This window comes from Nicotiana attenuata, unplaced genomic scaffold (assembly GCF_001879085.1).
Source record: "Nicotiana attenuata strain UT unplaced genomic scaffold, NIATTr2, whole genome shotgun sequence".
In the NCBI taxonomy this organism is placed as follows: domain Eukaryota; kingdom Viridiplantae; phylum Streptophyta; class Magnoliopsida; order Solanales; family Solanaceae; genus Nicotiana; species Nicotiana attenuata.
This window is the reverse complement of record NW_017673579.1, coordinates 36,368-44,728: the sequence shown is the minus strand read 5'-3', so window position 1 is coordinate 44,728 and position 8,361 is coordinate 36,368.

Here is an 8,361-nt window from a genome sequence, read left to right as displayed (position 1 = left end):
AAAATGAACCTTTCTCAATCATGCATAAAATCCCTTTGGAGTTGCGTCTGTGGTGGAATGATCTAGGAGGAGAAGGGCAAGATGAAGTCAAAAAATATTTGAAAGGGCTTACTGGTTTGTTGGAGATTGTGCCTCGGGGAGACATTATAAGAGCATTGGTCACATGCTGGGACCCGGCACACAACGTGTTCCATTTTTCAGACTTTGAACTCACCCCGACTTTAGAAGAAATAGCTGGATACATCGAAAATGCTGAGGTCCCTTTAAGACACAAGTACTTGGTTGCCCCGAGAACCGTGGCCGTGCACAGATTCTTAGACTCACTGAAGATAAGCAGGACGGTCCACAACACGGATTTGGCAAATGGCTTTTGTACTCCACACTTCATATACCACATATATGGCTATATCGGAGGGTTCAATAACCCGGAAAACAAGATATGTAGCAAAGGAAACCGCCAAAAGTGGGAAGAACATAGACGTTTTGCTTTTATGGTGGTCTTTTTGGGGCTTTTGGTATTTCCGAGGAAAGATGGAAACATTGACATAAAAATAGCTGGGGTCGTCAGCACTCTACTCACTCAAGCCAAAAGCACTCTTGCTCCCATGATATTAGCCGAAATCTTCCGCGCTCTTACAGCCTGCAAAGCCGGAGGAGACTTCTTTGAGGGGTGCAATCTATTGTTGCAAATGTGGATGACTAAACACCTGTGCCATCATCCTCAGTTCCTGAGTTATGGGTCTACAGAGAAAACATGTATAGAGGAGTTTTATACGAGGATTAAGGGGGTCAGCCTGCCTGAAGGAGTTATGGGTTGGACATCATACTTTCGATCCCTCACTTCCAGTCAAATAGAGTGGACGTTTGGATGGTTACCTATCGACGAAATCATATATATGCCAGTAGCGGGGCCGCACTTCCTCTTGATGGATCTTAAGAGCATTCAGCCTTATGCCCCATATCGGGTTTTAAGGCAACTCGGGAGATGCCAAATAGTGCCAAAAGACGACGATCTTAGTATCCAAGTGGTTGAGATTGGTCCTGATGGCCAGTTTCCTGAAGCAAAGGTTCGCCATGTCTGGAGCGAATGTCAATACTTGGCGGCGAATACCTGTGTACGGGATCGATCTAAAGGAGAAGTGTCACCTGAGTATCACGCCTGTTATAGAAGGGAAGTTGCATTTGGGAGGCCGGCCAAAAGACCTGACCTCCAGGATTTTGCCGAATCATCGCAAGAACAATGGGACTGGTTAGCTAAAGAAAATGAATACAGAGCTAAAATAGGAGAATTGGAAAGGCAAATCCGGGACCTTCAGTTTGAAAACAGTGTGCAAGCCGCAGCCGATGAGGGTGAGAAGAAGAAATTGGCCAAAGAGAATGAGGCCTTACGAGCCCAAATCCAAAAGATGAAGATAGCAGCCGAAAATCCCGTTAGGAGTGCCAAGGATGCAAAGCTTATCGAAAATCTAAGACAAAAAGTGAGTGACTACAGTTTTGACCTCAACAAGGCAGAAAGGGAATTAGCCGGGGTTCGAAAACAATTGGCTAAAAATGCGGAAGAACGGACCCGCATGGTTAAGCAGTTGAAAGAAGAATACGATAATGAGTTCACGGGATTAAAGAAAAGGGTCATTGCCGCAGAGAACAAAATGATCAAACAGGCAAAAGAATTCAAGGTTGAAAGAGAGCACTGCTACACGACGTTGGCACAATTAGAAATGGACTTGCAACAACTCCAGGAACAAAACCAGGTAGCCGGGCAGACTTTGGAGGCCAGGGCCCAACAGATAGGGCGGTTGCTTCAAGAAAAGGGCAGGATCAGAGAGAGAATCTTAACCGTTGCTCACTCCATTACTAGGAAATGCCAAGTGTGCGAGAACATGACTCGCACCACCTTCTTTGCATCGGTGATGATATTTGTGAAGCAGATAATGAGTGACCTAGACAGACTTCAAAGGGAACTTGCATATAGGCCCGCGGCGAGACCGAACGATGTCCCGCGGGCACCAGGAGCTTTAATGTATTCATGATTGTCATTTGAGTCTGTATTTCCTTTTCTACTAGAGTCTGTCACACCTCCTTTTTCGCACTACACCCGCGGAAGAGGGTATAATAAAGGGAGTTATTTCCAACTTGAAGTGACAATCGGAACGGGATTTATTATTAAGATTTCAGAGTCGCCACTTGGGAGATTAAGGGTGTCCCAAGTCACCAGTTGAATTCCGAACCGTGGAAATTATGACTCTGTTAGCAGTCCGCGAACCAGAAATCCAAGTAAGGAATTCTGTTAACCCGGGAGAAGGTGTTAGGCATTCCCGGGTTCCGTGGTTCTAGCACGGTCGCTCAACTGTTGTGTTTGATTTTATCTGATTTCAAAACGTGTTCTAGCTCATGCGCCCTTTATTAGTAAACCGCTTTTATTGTTATATATTTTTTTTATAAGAGTTGCAACGTCGTGAAAGTGCGTCTCGAACCACGTCGCACCAGTGCACCCGTGATTGTCAACACACTTCGACTCCGTTGAGATTTGGATTTGGGTCACATAAATGTGCACCCGTAACTGCGAAGGTAAGTTTATTAAAACGGCCTAGAGTGACTAATGAGGTATTATCTTTGGGGAAAACCGTGAAATTCGCTAAGCGGTTCACCCGAATTCTAAGTATTTTATAGCATTTATTGAGGGCCCCGCAATTTGTTTGTTTATTTGGCGAGGCTCATCTCATTTATTATTTAAAGGCCAGTCCTAAAGTAAACTATTATCTCCTGACCAAAATTGTCTCTACAAAGGCTTGATCAATTAACTAACATTGTTAGTAAAGAGACTTGACGAGCCTGAATATATATTCTGCAACATCCCATTGATCGTACAACTTGGGCCTGCTATTGAAAGGACCAGGCCCAGACTTGGGCGTGCTATTGTATATTACACACAAGTTACAGCTATGAAGCTGGACAATAACTGTCTGGGCCTTGCATTTGAGCCCAGAAACAAAGCTTCAATTAAAACAGGATCTGAAATTCAAACCCAGCAGAGCACCGTGTTATAGCCATTTTCAATCATTTGGTTAACACATATATTCTGCCCGTTGACGCTCAAAACCATCCAAAAGAATACATACACAATTCGAATTTTTTTAAAAGGCAAAATTGAAACGCTTAATGTCAAATTCAGAATCCTAGTTCACTGGACTATAATTTTCTCAGTTATGAATCAACATGCTAAAAAAACTTGAATTTAAATTCAACATCTAAACTAACAAATTTCTCTATGATTACAATTATGCATGCACGTATTACACCTACTACCTAATTAAGCATGAAAACTGTAGCAATCGACATTTCATCCTGCTGAAGTCCAAAAACAGTCCAAACAATCCAATTAAACAGTCTGCTATACGTTAAATAAAACAGTCCTAATTACACAATCACTGGTTTAATATAATTCAAACAAGTAAGGATAAATATTTCAGATATTCAAATGAACACAAGCTGGAACATCGTTCATTACACTCCAAATTGGTGCTACATCAGTGGGTCAAAACTGTGTACCTGGAATTTGCAAAGGAAAGCAGAAGGATAGAGTCAGCAGTAGTAACAACAACTCTCAGCAGCAGTTCAGGAACGATTTTAAACCAAGACACTTCACAAAGCCCAGGAATACATCACAGCAACCAGCACCTAATAAGTTGACCCAACACTGACTTGATTGAACTCAAAACCTACTTGAACTCAAACCAGGACTACTTCTGAACTTCAGCTACCAGAAATTGAGCTAAGAAATGCAAATCAACCACTAAAACTTGAAATTAACCTAAGAAATTGAACAAAACAGTATTTTCAGATTTTTCTGTAATTTCTGTTGTTTTTGGCTTTTGAATTTTGAAACTTCTGATTTCAGATCTGGAAAAAAAAACTGAAAGAATACTTTGGAGGGGAACTTTTGGGCTCTCCCTTAACTGGTAGAATGCCTTGTTTGGAGGGGTTTAGATGGCTGCCAAAAACTTCTTCAACAAGGCAGGTTAATGCCATTTTATAGGCAAAATTAGGGTGCAGCTTCAGATTCAAATTTTACCCATTAGTCCCTCACTTATTTTCATTTTTGTCCCTAAGGTTGTGACTTGTTTCTCAAGTTAATGCTATTAAAAATCAGAAATTGCAGCTCTCCTCCACCTAGAAGCTTCTAGGGGCTTCTTAATCTGTTACTGCAAGATTCCCTTACTGTACAATGCCTACTTTAACCCTGTCCTTACCCTTAAATTACTAACCTAGGCTAACTAACCCCAGCCCCTCTTAACCTTAGTCAGTAGTTGTAGTTAATTACTCAGAACATGGAACTTAAATCTACCTGAATTGTTAATCAAAACTGGTCTAATTCACTAAACGAGTCAACAATTCAAATGAGAACCAAAATTAAAGACCAAGACCAGAATCAATTATCATTAAGAAAAACATTACTTAAACAAAGGGAAAACCTACTGATTTACTCCAAATAACCGAAATCAAACAAACCCCCTAGCACACTGATTAACAACTTAGACTACACTGTATAACAAATTAAAACCAGTCAAACCTACACAAAATTAATTAAAAATTAACAACGCAGGGTTTAAACTAATACCTAAAACAGACTCTAATCGAATCAGCCTAACAAAATTAGTATTGAATCAACATAAAATGAGCTCTAATCTAATAATCAAACCAGTCGATCATTAACCAAGCTAAAAATAAAAATTAATTGGACACCGACAAACATGATAGCAAAACTAACAGAGGGATTTAAACAGGAAAAGAAGGAAAATAAACAAAGAAACCAGAAAGAAGAACGAGAACTCACTCGTTAATTACAGATTCAAAATCGAATGATCTCCAACGAGATTTGAGGGCCATTGACATTGAATTCGTCACGAGGGAGGTCCAGGGGCCCTTTGACATCAGTTGCATGTACTTTGGCCATTTTAGGGTTTTGGCCGGAAAACTTGAAATAGATATTCGAGCCGTTCTGGTTATATTCGAGCCAAGCGGCTATGGGGGTTGGGTAGAGGAGGTCAAGGCGGTCCCATGGTGTTAATTTGGGACCATTTGGCGTAACCGGCGACTTGGCCGGAAAATTTTAACGGGATATTCGACGAGCTCTGGCGAGATTCGAGGGAAACCAAGGGCAGGGTTGGAAATAGGGGAACGAGGAGAACCGGTGGTGTAATTTTGGGGTTGATCGGAGCTTCGACGCCGGCGGCGACGATTTCCGGCCGGCGGCGGACGGCGGAGGGACGGTGGTAGACGGTGGGGTTACGGTGGGCGACGGTGGCGTTACATGGTTAGGGTTTGAGAGACGGTGAGGGTAGGAGGGGGTAGGGGTATGGGTGGTTCGGACACTTATATATCAAGGGTTGGGGACTTCTGGGCCGTCTGATCAATTAACCTCGACGGTCCAGATTAAAACTTAACCAACGACGTCGTTTTGGGTGGGGTGTGGGACTGGACCGGGTTGGGACGGGTATGGACCGGCCTGGATTGGGGTATTTCGTTTGGGCTGACCGATTTTGGCCCAAATTCGGTCTCCAATTAAGACCATTTTTTAATTTTTCTTTTTCCCCTTTTTTTCTTTTATCTATTTTTGTATTTTTGTATTTATTTATTTTTTCTGATTTTATAAAATGCTAAAACAAAGCAAAGACCTAATTACACTATTTAACTCCTAAAATTACTTATAACTCTATTTAAAGACAAATGCAATAATTAACAATGCAAAGAACTATTTTCTCGCAATTTTCTTTACATTTTATTCTAAAACTAATTCATACTAAAATTGTAAAATTAAATCCCTAAATGCCAATGCATATTTTTGTATTTTCATATGGATTAAAATGCACAAATAAAAATGCAACAATTACCAAAGAATGCCACAAAATTCACAAAATTTATAAAATACTAGAAAAAATTGTTTTGTTTGAAATTTTGGGAATTATTGCTTAGGGCAAAAATCACGTGCTCACAAGAATCAGATAAGTCAAACAAGGAAAAGAACTTAATCGAACAAGTATACACTCAAACAAACAAGGATAGTTTCAGAACTCGGATAAGACCAAAAGACCTAGGGTTTTCAATATGCTAAATCAAATAGAAGGAAAACATAAACAAGTTGTTTGAACATAGTGAAATCATGAAACAACACCAAAAAATCAGAGAAGCAGTCTTTCAAAAGAAGTTAAGAGAAACCCTAATCGTTGAAAATTGAAGAGTCACTTTGAAAGAAATCGGAGAATCTTTGAAAAACACTTAAGAAGTTCATAGTAAGAACATATCTAAGATAGATCTGAAAAAAAATTGAAAGGTCTTAGAGCTAAGGTTTCAGAAAACTCAAAAAAAGTGAGAAAGACTTTGAAAGTTACCGATCTAGCCAGAAAAGTCAAAGATCTGACTTGAACGGCCACGGATGGTCGGAGAAAGACCAGGGATGGCCGGAGAAAGGCCATGAATGGATGTTGAGCAAGGGCTGGACCAGATCTCTTTGAGATCTGGCCATGAAATCGCACAAACGGGCCACCATGAGATGCAGGAGGCCGGTATACACCTCAAACGGCCATAGGAGACCATGGATTAGGTGGGGATTGAGGTGGATTAGGGTGGAATTAGGTAGCGGTGGCTAGGGTTCATATGAGGTTGCAGAGAGAATTGAGAGGGAAAGGGATTCAGAGGCGGCGGGTGGTGAGAAATGATTTAGATTTAGGGGTCGTTCAGGGTTAAAAATGTAAAGGGTGAATGCTGGCTGTTGATGTGAATGATTGGCCTGGATTAAAGAGGGTAGGTAGGGGTCCGGGTTTGGGTCGGTTTAATTGAAATTGGGTCGGAGTTTAATTAGAATTGGGCTGGGGTAATTCGGGCCTGATTTGGGTTATAATTGAAACCCAATTTGGGCTAAAATTTAAATAGCCACTTTTCCCTTTTAATTTATAAAAATATTAGATAAATTTCTGAAAACAAATTGAAAGCACTAAAAATGATTTATAATATATAATTAACAATTTAAATATAGGATCCCATTTTATAAATATGAGACATATTTAAACCTAAAATGGCTAATATTGCAATTATATGCAATTAACTTTAAAAAATACTGAATAAAATTGTAAAAATACGCAAAAATTACCTTAGCCATATTTTGGCATAAATATAAAGATCCAATAAATGAATCATCAAAAATAATAATCTTGAACATAATTATTGANATATATATGCTACTTTGAAAGTATTTTGCATATTGAAAATATATAGGGAAAAACTGGGTGTCAACATATCCTCCATCAGGTTTTCTCCAAATCTAATACATAATTCTGCTTTAAATTACTCCCAAGTTATTACTCTGTTGCTCAATGTCAAGGAATTATACCATACTTCAACTAAACCATTCATATAAAGTGCAACAGCCTCAACTTTCAAGTTATTGGCAGTTCTATACAATTTGAGATACCTCTCACATTTTCGAAGCCATACCTTTGGTTAATTGCCTTCAAAACTGGGTAATTCCCATTTTGGAGGGGGAATAGGAAACCCTGCCTGTCTGTTGAGCCTTGCTTCATCGGCTGGTAGAGGAAGCAAGCCATCGCCCATATCTGGTGCTCTCGCTGGTGGTCTTTCCAACGTAGTCAAACGATCCAAAATCTGTTTCAATGTGCCTTAAATGCCAAGTTGTGTTTGTTGTAAGGTTTGTTGCCCAGCAGTGAGTTCAGCTAAAAACTCCTCGTGGTGAGTGATTTTCGCGTCCATGGTCTGCATCCTCGTGCCTTCAACCATTAACGATTCACACGTCACATGTATGAAGGCTCTGATACCAAATGTCAGGAACTGACTATAAATTGAATTTCTATTAAACAATAAAAGAGAATGAGCTTTTTTGGGACAATTTTCTGTAATTTTCATTAATTAAAATACGATTACAAAATGAACTACTTAACTGGAATAAAATAAACTAAGAAATTTCATTGCATGGCTAAGATCTACAAAATTGAAAAGAAAATTTACTGTTAGAAGAGAAGAGAAAAGTGAAGAAGAAGAAGAAGAAGAAGAAGAGAAGAAAGAGAAAAAGGAATTTGGATTATCGGTATATGCTCATCTCTGAATTCTGTTAGCTTATGTAACAAAATTGCTAAGTTGGTCCTGCTAGGGTGGCACAATCTCCACCCTCGAAGCTCATTAATCCACATTCAATCTGGGTTGTTCATTTCCAGTGCTAAATCTTCAGCTCCTTTCTTTAAAACCTCCATCGATCCTTGACAATCGCACTACTTATTTACCCTAATTATTCAGCTCAATGCAGGGATCATAACATGGTAGCAAAATTTAAAGGTGGCGGTAGTGGTAGTG